At 40.2% G+C, this 11175-nt stretch overlaps 2 long non-coding RNA genes and 6 other non-coding genes across 8 annotated transcripts; all 8 read left to right on the top strand.

The window, feature by feature from the left end:
* Positions 1 to 1483: 1483 nt before the first annotated feature.
* Positions 1484 to 2892, top strand: LOC131220762 (uncharacterized). Its single transcript, XR_009158821.1, has 2 exons — positions 1484 to 1715; positions 2610 to 2892. It is a non-coding gene; the product is annotated as an uncharacterized LOC131220762 (long non-coding RNA).
* LOC131222208 (small nucleolar RNA U31b) lies at positions 1649 to 1730 on the top strand. Its single transcript, XR_009159916.1, has one exon. It is a non-coding gene; the product is annotated as a small nucleolar RNA U31b (small nucleolar RNA).
* LOC131222192 (small nucleolar RNA Z195/SNORD33/SNORD32 family) lies at positions 2183 to 2260 on the top strand. Its single transcript, XR_009159899.1, has one exon. It is a non-coding gene; the product is annotated as a small nucleolar RNA Z195/SNORD33/SNORD32 family (small nucleolar RNA).
* Positions 2483 to 2568, top strand: LOC131222196 (small nucleolar RNA Z196/R39/R59 family). Its single transcript, XR_009159905.1, has one exon. It is a non-coding gene; the product is annotated as a small nucleolar RNA Z196/R39/R59 family (small nucleolar RNA).
* Positions 2893 to 2931: 39 nt separating the features above from the next.
* On the top strand, positions 2932 to 3072 carry LOC131222203 (small nucleolar RNA F1/F2/snoR5a). The gene has a single exon (XR_009159911.1). It is a non-coding gene; the product is annotated as a small nucleolar RNA F1/F2/snoR5a (small nucleolar RNA).
* A 902-nt stretch (positions 3073 to 3974) lies between these two features.
* LOC131219894 (uncharacterized) lies at positions 3975 to 4798 on the top strand. Its single transcript, XR_009158506.1, has 2 exons — positions 3975 to 4681; positions 4712 to 4798. It is a non-coding gene; the product is annotated as an uncharacterized LOC131219894 (long non-coding RNA).
* LOC131222213 (small nucleolar RNA U49) lies at positions 4459 to 4521 on the top strand. The gene has a single exon (XR_009159920.1). It is a non-coding gene; the product is annotated as a small nucleolar RNA U49 (small nucleolar RNA).
* LOC131222212 (small nucleolar RNA U49) lies at positions 4718 to 4779 on the top strand. Its single transcript, XR_009159919.1, has one exon. It is a non-coding gene; the product is annotated as a small nucleolar RNA U49 (small nucleolar RNA).
* Positions 4799 to 11175: the final 6377 nt, after the last annotated feature.

Genomic DNA, 11175 nt, shown 5'->3' with positions numbered 1-11175 from the left:
TATGTGGGCCACACCATAAGTAAAAGTGGAAATGGGCTGTGGGGGCCACCATAGTGGTTATCTTTCCGCAAACCCATTCATAGAATAAAGGAAACATATAAAATCTGGCTGACCCAAGACTCTGGCTGCCCACAACGCATGAACTGAGGTTTTAGGCTCAATTTTAATTTGTCCGCATTGGTATGGTCATCTGAGCCTTTTATCGCGCTGATCTTTTGATGAACGGTGGAAATTAACCTTTTCACTTGATGGACATATTGAATTTGGCATATATAACATGGTGGGCCCCCCAAAAAATCTGAGATGCATGGAAACATGCATGCATCATGGTGGGCCATAGGATACGGTATATGGGTGGGCTAGGTGGGTTAAGGTTCAATCAAAACCATCAAGCTCGACTGATTTAAATGGCCCATATTTTCGCCTAACCTAGGATATCAGGCGGATTGGAAACTCAAGTGGGCCACACCATAGTGAATAGGCTATCATTGGAAAACTTCCGGATGGCAGTAATGTCATTCACACATTACGGTGGGCTCCAAAGAGCTTTTGTTGCACTGGTTCTCCCCACAACCACGGTTGTACGAAATTCGGGTCCTTTATCACGGAAACGGATTGGCTACTCCCCCTGCCACCAGCCAATGGCTTGTGGTCGGTGCTCTGTGGGACCCACCCGTCCATATATTTTTACGTATCAATTAATGGAAGGAGACCAAAAATGATTTATATACTAATTTCAGATGGACCACGGAAACAGTGTTGAATGAGCGTTAACCTTTAAAAACCTTTTGAGGGCTATAAAAGTTTTGGATCAAAGCTTATATTTGTTTTTACCCTTCATATATATTAGATGTCAAATAAATAGTACAGTGGGCTTTAGGATGATTTTAATGGTGGATATCCAATCACTGTTGTTTTCCTGTGGTGTGGTCCGCCTGAGATTTATATATCTCTCATTTTTGGGATCAAGCCCTTAAATGATCTTTAAAAATGGATTAACGGAATGGATGAAACACATACATCATGGTGGGGCCCACAGAGTACCGACCAGCAGCCACCGGGCTGGTGGCAGGGGGAGTAGCCAATCCGTTTCCTAACCTAAGCAATAGGTTGGATGGAAAACAAACACTAGATTGGGCCTTAGGAAGTTTTTAACGGTGGTCCTTCAATCGCCATTGTTTTCTATAGTATGGTCCACTATAGATTCGGATCTATCTAATTTTTATTCTCATGCCGATCTCTCAAAATAAATGGACGGCGTAGATAAAACGCGTACCTGATAGTGGGTCCCACAGATCTTTTCCGGCACCGTCGTGTGCAACGGAGTGTCCACCACCGAATCCGAGTCCCCAACCACGACTACGAGTGCTGTAGGGATTTCGCACTCGTCGCGATTAACCATAGCCCGGATCGAGAAAAACCCAATTCTCCTTTCTACATAAAACCCCTTTCTCACTTTTTTCTTTCCATTCCCTACCTCCGCCTCTGCTACTACTCTCTTCCCATTGCGAGTTACTCTTCTCTCTCTACTCTCTTCCTCTCCTCTACGCGAGTTACTAATCTTCTTCGCGAGGCGGGACCTCTCTCTCTCAGTAAGTGTTTTTGTCCGTTGGATCAGACGATATGTCTGATCCACACCGTTCATCTGGAACGTGATGATATGACTGTCGCCCCAGTCTTACTTGCATCTCTTGATGCGAGGTGGTGATCGACACGTACGAATCTGATTCCATCTTCTATTCGATGACGTCATAAATAGATTTATTTCTTTTTTCTCCTTTTTCATTTTTACATTTGGTACTTGGGGTCGAGGATGGATAGCAGTATCCTCATTTCTTGTGTGCGCTCAAGTGGGAGCTACGGCTGGTTGACCCAGATCGTTGGTTTGATGGGCCTCACGGCGGATATAACATCCGCAGATTATCTTTCAAATGGGAGTGCGCGGGAGTTCCTCCCGATGGATTGTAGATAGACGTTTGGTGTTGAAAGGAGTCTGAAATCGTATTCTTTTGATGGTTTGTTCGTGTTGGAGTCGATCAGATCAACGTTCTCAACCACCAAAGTTGGACCCACTTGTGGAAAGTGCCAGAACATATGATCAAATCGTTTACTGTTTTGGACACCGATCAACGGTTAGGATCGTCTGATTGTTTTTTCCTTTTTTAATTATTTGAACTGCATTGGGAGGCGTGATGATATTATCCATAAATTCTGCTATTGGATGATGAATTATTCAACATGCACTACCATCTGATCTCTCAAGCAGTTTATACACGTGGCATACGCGTATGATGATCTGAACCGTTCATCTTGTAGTACAATCATTGATTGGGTGCCTGTCCATTTTTTTTAATTATTTTTTTACTTCATAGAACGATCCTAACCATTGAAAAGTAGGTAGAATGTTTATATTGTTCGTATGGTACATTCATCGTAATCTTTAGATTGTGGTGAGTGATCGGTTAGGATCTAGGTAGGCATGTGCAGTCGATTATGAAAACTGTAATTAGTTGCTGAGCTGGCAATGATTATTCTCTATTTTATCACCATCTTTTGGCTGAGATTGCACATAAATTCCTGAATTCCTGTCTCATATGTTAATTTTGCAGCATTGATGCAATCTAGACCATTCATTTGGTGGGGCACACAAAATTAGAACTTTGATTTTGTTTTCATTTGAACGTGTACCACTGATCTTGATCTGTATGATTTAAGAGATGAGACCTACAATTTATATGGTCTTTATAATTGTACATCAGTGCTACACATGAGATGGATGGTTGACCACCATTATCAACATGGTGTAAAACTCACACAGGAGTCTTCCATAGTGTGGTATGTCTTGTAGTGGTAGGGGTATGAGAATTTCGCCTACAACCAGTTGTAGTTGTAGCTGATTTCCATTTTCTATTGTGGTTGTTATTGTTGTTGAATTGCCTTTGGTATCTGATGCCTTGACTTGTTTTGATAGCTGGGTATCTCGTTAACAAGGCATACATGAAATAAACAGGTCTTGCGACACAGAATGCTTGTTACCATAAGCTTCTAGTTACTATTTCCCTGTTTACATATATGTATTAGTGAGCGTGAGCCCCACATGAACAACTGAGGGATGTTAGTTTTCTTGCAATACAGATTATGGGGCCCACTGCATTGTTTGTTTGAAATCCTATCCGTTCATTGGTGGAATAGCTAATGATATGATGAGAGTCCAAATTGGATTAGATTCAATACTCGAGTGGGCCACATGATAGGAAAAGGTGAGGCTGAATGCCCTCCATTGGAACCTTATTGGGTTCCATTGAAGTTTCAATGGCGGGACCCCACTGTTTCCTGCTATGTGGCCCACTTGGGTTTTGTATCTTCTTCATTTTTGGGTTTCAAAATTGGATTAGATTCAATACTCAAGTGAGCCACAAGATAGGAAAAGGTGGGGGCTGAATGCCGTCCATTGGAACCTTATTGGGTTCCATTGAAGGTTTCAGTGGTGGGACCTCACTGTTTCCTGTTGTGTCCCACTTGCTTTTTGTATCTTCTTCATTTTTGGGTTTCAAAATTGCATTAGATTCAATACTCAAGTGGGCCACACGATAAGTAAAAGGTGGGGGCTGAATGCCCTCCATTGGAACCTTATTGGGTTCTATTGAAGGTTTCAATGATGGGACTCCACTGTTGGGGCCTACTTGGGTTTTGTATCTTCTTCATTTTTGGGTTTCAAAATTGGATTAAATTCAATACTCAAGTGGGCCACATGATAGAAAAAGGTGGGGGCTGAATGCCCTCCATTGGAACCTTACTGGGTTTCATTGAAGGTTTCAATGGTGGGACCCCATTGTTTCCTGTTGTGTGGCCCACTTGGGTTATGTATCTTCTTCATTTTTGGATTTTAAAATTGAATTAGATTCAATACTGAAGTGGGCGACGCTATAGGAAAAGGTGGGGGCTGAATGCTCTCCATTAGAACCTTATTCCATTGGAACCTTATTGGGTTCCATTGAGGGTTTCAATATTGGGACCACACTGTTTCGTGTTGTGTGGCCCACTTGGGTTTTGTATCTTCTTCAGTTTTGGGCTATAACTCGGCTGGTAGATGTAATGGATTTCACATGGACATTGTGGGTGGCCCCGCATACAATTTGGGAATGATTTCCATGCTCCACAACTTCGTCTTGTTTTCCCATCTAAAATCATTTCATTGATAATCTCACTCACAGACAAACAAAGGAAATGGTTTTGGAATTCATCTTCTTTGTTTTCTCTGCATTTTAAAGATTTCATCTGATTGAAAATAACTTGTATTCATTGGAAGCAGGGAGATTTGAAATCCTAACTTTCGCATTCGAAATGACTATTTTGGGTAGAGCATGAGATCTCCAAATGCTATCCATGTGAATTTCAATTTCCATAATCCAAACAGGCCTAAAAAAGTTTGGACTCAAGGTTGAGGGAATGAATGAAATCCAATGAGGAAGAACTACCCAAAGATAGGAAGTGCCGTATGACACTAAACGTGTGTGATTTTAAAGGGGTCTCTGAGGATATCCCATTCCAACTTCAACCCGACATTCCGATCGCATGCATATGTCCTTCCGTTTTCATATATTACAATTAGAATCCTTTTTTGTTGTCCATGTTCGCAATCAACGTCTTTCTATTACTATAGGAATGGTTTTATGTCGTAGTTTTCTTCCCTCCAAAGGAGAGAAGATAGAACGGAATCCTATGAGGAAGAACACCCATAGATAGGAAGTGCCGTATGACACTCCAAGTGTGTGATTTTAAATGGGTCTCTGAGGGATCTCCTTTCCACACCCACCCAACTCATGTTTTTTATTTTAAATTTTAAATTTCGTGATGCATGAATCTGTTTTCAAATGGATGCAAATGGAAGCTTGTGATGAAGTTAGTCACTTATATTGGAATTACCGTCTGAAGTTTTTCTTCTTGTGATGTGAAAACCACTTTATGAAGCTTCCTTGCTGAATAAAAAATTTTCAATTTTCTTTTGGAAATTGATTTCGAGTTCCATTGCTTTTTAGTTGGTGTTTGGTTGCTGGTTTTCGTACGTGTCAGCTTAGAATTTCTTTGCTTTTGATAAAGCATGTCGGTTAATGACTCTTTGTTGGTTCTTACATTATCCAGTTATTCCATCAGAAGACACATAAGTTAAACAATACTTTTTTAATGACATGGAACTCAAAAGGCAAAGAAAAGTAAATTCTTTAGGCTCCTATTAACTACCTCAGTCTGACCATAGTCTGACCATCGGTCAAAAGTATTGTTTAATTTATGTGTCTTCCGATGGAATCCACACTGTCAGTTAAGCATGTCAGTTAATGACTCTTTGTTGGGTTATCATTTTTTATCAGTTAATGACTCTTTGTTGGGTTATCATTTTTTATCACTAATTGTTTCACTTGCTAGTACAAACGAATAACATGGAATAGACTTTATGGAATCCACATTGCCCTTGTAGTCATATCCACATACCCAACCAACTTTGCTCCCATATTCTCAAAAGTTAAGTAGCAATTCCATCGCTTTCCAATGTTGTGCAACATCCTGGATTTTTTCCCAACTTGGCAATGGACGTCATTGGACGTAGAACTGTCCTAGGATCTTATTCTGTTGTAATTAGGATGTAATTTAGTTAAGTATTAATAGCTTGGATCACTTTCTATACAAACTATAAAAGCCTAAGTACCACCTCAGGCAGAAATCACCCATGACTAAAACCTTTAAGAATTATGTCAATAATAGCAAGTGCTAAACTAGAGTACTTATGAAATTAGCACTGATCATTTTAAATATAATCTGCAAGGCCCAAATCGTGCAGTATCATTGACGCTACATTACCCTAAAATCTAGAATCCATCCCTAAACCCAGTTGCTTTCGGGAGCACACCGAAACTCTATATCGGACTTGGACCGTACGTCGAAAGTCCGATTACCTCGAAATTATACAGTTATGACCGCATTATTGGACTTGACAACCCCCTCGAAAATCAAGTCCTAATTGTGTCTATAAATACACAACTTGAGCCTAGAGCAAAGTGTGTAAAAAACGTGAATATATTTAGAAGTAAATTCTGAATTTAAGTAAATTTGAGTCGTGTTGCTTGCGGGCCAAATATAAAGATTCAGACCGTCAGAATCTGACCCAAATGCACCATCGAACCAGGAAAAATGCCCCACACATGTCAGTGTACTTGTGGCCTTGATCGAGTGACCGTGACCGTTAAACTGAAACTAGTCCGCCACAACTGATCTGTAAACCCGATTGGAACGAAAACTTAGCCTGACCTAGATCCATGGTCAGTGAGCTTAAGTCCGACCACAAGTGGAAAAGGGGCCACCAAAAGTGCTCCGTTGGACCGGAACAGTCCGTATTTAGATATAACTTAAGTATACCTTGGCCCTAGGGCTATTTTCATCAGTCTTGGGCCTATATAAGGACCTTAAACCCTCTCTCTCACCCCATACGAATTTGAGAAACCCTAAGGGAGAGGAGAGAAAAGAGAAGGAAAAAGAGAGAAAGTGGGAGTGAGAGTTGGAGATTCTTTCTGGGATTTGATCCCGCTATTCCACGCACTCAACCACCATTCTTGTATCGCTATACAGGCGATTCCGATTCCGTTCTTAGGTAAGAAAACCTAACCCTAATCTGTTTTAAGGTTTCAGATGGTATAAGTTATGAAATAGCTAACCTAATTTATGCTATAGGTTGTCAAACCGTCGTTGACAAGACTGAGTGTCTAAAACGAATCCGTTACGCGTTTACCGGCGTAAGGTGTGGACTATAAACGTATAAGTTATAGTTTTCAAGGCTTTCAATGTCAGTTAATGATTTATGATTGACTTGAATCGCTATCACATGCTTAGATACGATGATTTCTGCACTTTACATATATATGTGACCTATGTTGAATATAGTGTATTCCTTGTATTTGTTGATATGACTAAATGAATCTGGAATTAGAATTAGTACTTGTTCTGATAGATGGTTGGTAATACATGATCGTTGCACGTATTGCAATTCCTATGTGAAAGGAATTGCTATAATATACGTTTTAAGTAAATTAATCTATGTATGTTAGAATATGTAGTTTAAGTGTTTGTAGAAATGTCTGAATGATCAGGCATGTAGTAATTGTACTTTACATGGGTGTTGAGATGAGATTCTCAACTACCTTAATGATGTGTATGATTTCCTCTAACTTATATTCTTGTCTGTTTTACTTAGGGACTGCATATGTGTGAATTATATTCTTGTCTGTTTTACTTAGGGACTGCATATGTGTGAATTATATTCTTGTCTGTTTTACTTAGGGACTGCATATGTGTGAATTCATGTTTAAGTTGAAATCCATCAAATGCTCACATGCTTGTATGGTTGGAATTGTTAATCCATTACTGCTCTGATTATCTTGTATGATTATTTGTTATAATTGAATGTGTTTGGGACTACGAAATAGTCCAGGCAATCGGGAACAGGCATCGAATAGGTGGCTGAGGTCGTTTTCGCCACACAAGACGCGTTCGATGAACCCGAGTGGTACTTTGGTTGTCGACAGTGGTTTGGCTACACGGAGTGCTTACGCACTTCATGTCGATCAACTTAATGTGCGCTCGTACCAGTCGAGCTCATCAAGCAACCCGATTGACCCGATGTATGTTCACCATGTTTGGATGCTAGTACTTGAATCTAAGGTATCAAACTCACCAGTGAAAATCCCTTTAATCTTGGTACCTCGATCCGCTAAGACTCATGAGCTGAGCATGATAGTATGGGACATCGTGGTTGAGCTGTCGGCCTACGCTGGGGTGACGAGCCTCCCCGTAGTGACCAGTGAGCCACCCAAACTCGTGAGCCGAATAAGATGGTATGAGACACTGTATTCGAGCTGTCGGCCTACACTGATAAGGTGACGAGCCCTTTATAGTGACATCGAGCGTACTCTACGACTGCGTAGAGGTGACGAGCCTTTCCGTAGTAACAAGAGTACAAACTAGGCCTGCACTGATAAGGTGATGAGCCTTTTGCAGTGACCTAGAACCGTATCATCGTATGAGAATTACTATGACTGACGACCCTAGAATGGATCATTGTTTGGGAATCGATATAAGGGAGGTACCTTAGCTTCCCAATCCTGCTGTATGAAAAGGACTAATAAGAACTCGGTAATCATACTCATGCACCACATTGCATGTGCCGTTTAGCGATGTGTAAAGAGCACGAGGAAGTGACTGACATGCGCGACCGTTAGATGAAGATCGCTGAATGAGTGCAAGCGAGGGCATGCATCATTTATACATATCATTCCTACATTAATTAGAGTACTTAGGGATGTTTGATTGTATTGCTTTATTATTACTGCTTGACTGAATTGATAATATGTTAACATTTGCTTTATTATTCCACTGAGTTGATCATTCACTCCCACGTTACGGGACGGTGCTTTAAACACCAATCAGACTCTGTCTTAGTTTCAGATGGGAGCCCGACTGATGAGGCAGAGACAGACTTCATAGACGATGAGGATGTCTTCTCATATATGCAGTATTCAGGCGGATTTACATAGACCGTTATGAGCGGCGGGGCTTCAGGGTTATACTTGTAGTGGACTACTACATTTTTTACATTTTGTATTTGAAACAATACATGTAATTATTGACCTAGCAATGCATACATACTTTGGAGACTTATATTGATTTATAGAGTTATACATATTTGAGTCAGTCTTCCGCTTGCGTATTACAACTGTCCCTAGATTATATGTTGCTGATTTGGCTTAATCTTATTCATGTTTTATGCATTAATACAGGCAATATTTAATCATCATTAAATATGTTGCATAAGTGATGCGTTGGAACTCGGGAGTTGGACTTCTACTCGACCCCTGATTTTCAGGGTGTTACATGTTGCTTGCTGAGATTTAACATGTATCTGCTCACAACACCGATAATCCGTGAAATATCCGATCTTGTATAGACCATTACATATATTAATCTGCCAACTACATTTAAATAGATATGTCATGTTTTTCCTCATTTATTTTGGGACATTATTTTGAGAAAAGCTTGAAGTGAGCCATATAGGGAACTCTCACTAGCTTTGTCTGATCCATTTTATACTTGATCAACACATTTTCAAGGTATTATGCCTGTGATAATCAAAGCCCGCTCATCTTCCTATCTCTATAAATGTCTATGTCGATTATCCTATTTACAGCTTCTAGATCTTTCATCTCGAATATCCATGATCACTAAGTATTCAGTACGTCAATTTCAGACATATCATGACTAACGATCAACATTTTATTAACATATAATACTGGGATGATGAATTTGTCATCACTCAATGTCTTGTAATAAACACAATAATCGTATTCACTTTGAATAAAAATTTGACTCAACATGAAACAATCAAATTTTTTATACCACTACTTAGGTGACTAATTCAGGCCATGCAACGACCTCATTAACCTGCAAACATTGTTCCAGCTCGAGATCGTATTGGGCAAATAGTGCCAACACGAATATGATAGCCACATGCTTAACCACCGGCTCAAATATTTTTATGAAGTCGATTTATTCTCTTTGAGCATAACCCTTCGCCACCAGCCCACTGGAAGTTGTACTAGCTCCCATGTGTGGTTCTTGTATAAAGAGTTCATCTCATTGTCCATAGTCGCCTTCAATTTTTCTGCATTAGGCTTATCAAGAGCCTTTTGAATAGTAAACGGGTTATCTTCATCTGTAGTAATGACATACAACATTGGAGTCGTCCTTGTATATTGCCGGTAACCTGCGATCTCACGATGTGTTTCTTCTCGCAGGTGGCTGCTCCACTTGCTCTTGTACCTACATTAGCGCGTCTGTCTCAGCCTTCATGCCCCGCTCACTCATATGGCCCGTACAAGCATGCCACATATAAGCATAAATAAAATCCGCTGCATCCACTGCAACTCCACCTGTTGAAGTACTCCCGATCAACCTGCAAAGGTTTCCGAGCCTCTATGCTTTCATGATTATAAGTGTCATCTTAGATACTTTAAGGGGACCATTAAAAATGGTGAACTTGCATCTTATTACCTCAAGTGCACCGAGAGAAATCAGACTGTAACATCCTGGATTTTCACTGTTTTGAATTTCCAAAAATCTTCAATTTTTTTAATCAACTTATATTATCACTTACTGATCATTAGCACTCAATGTTAGTTTATACACGGGTGGAACTAGTAAAGAACTGCACAAGTCTGATTAATCAACCGTAGGAAGCCAACAAATCCGTCTGATCACTTGAACATTAAGTTTAGCCCCATAATTTACTCACATAAGGCCCAAATCTAACTGACTCATCGTTAACTAATCAAGACAATCATAACTATTTTAAAGAGCTAACCGAAGCCGAGTCAGATAAGACCCGGATCCTGACTAACAAACCAAATCAACTTCGTTATTCTTTTAGCCCAAAATCGACGGTTTAGAGTAATCATGACCAAATCTCCACTTTTATTAGTTATAAATAGGTCACACCATGAACATAATTAATCTAAATCTTAATCATTGTCCACGAGAAATCTCAATACCTAATTCATTCTAGAAAAGCCCTGATTTTCTTAACAAGCTCTAGACCGCTCGTTGGCGGGCCACTAGTTCCAAAACTATAGAATAATGTCCGTCTTACTAGGCTTGACGTCTATCGGGGGAGTCGGACCTGGGTACTGTCCAAAACCGCTCAACTTGAACTAAAGGACGAGTGCATGAAAAGTACAAATACCCTAAAGAAAGGAGCTAGAACTTAAGTGAATTGGGTCGTCCACTCTTATGCAAAGTTGATGATTTCGAACCGTCGATTTACGACCAAACTTCACACGTGAAGTAAGGATATTTTCCTGCTCATATCTGTATAGTCGCGGCTCCGATCGACTATCGGTGACCGTTGAACAGACTTCTAATCATATCTGTCGATCGGCGCATTCAAATGGCGAGCCGATCATGTCCATATGTGGATCATCGTTAGGGTTAACTATCCTACGGTGTATATTAGTATGTACGCCCTATAGTGGGCCTTAGAAGTTAGAAAAAACCCTCCCATGGGGCTAGTATAGTAAAAACCTAACCCATGGAGCCGTTTACACCAAATCTGGTATTATAAAAGGACCTCATTTG

This window comes from Magnolia sinica, chromosome 12 (genome assembly GCF_029962835.1).
Source record: "Magnolia sinica isolate HGM2019 chromosome 12, MsV1, whole genome shotgun sequence".
Classification (NCBI taxonomy): Eukaryota; Viridiplantae; Streptophyta; class Magnoliopsida; order Magnoliales; family Magnoliaceae; genus Magnolia; species Magnolia sinica.
This window is presented reverse-complemented; position numbering and strand designations above follow the sequence as displayed.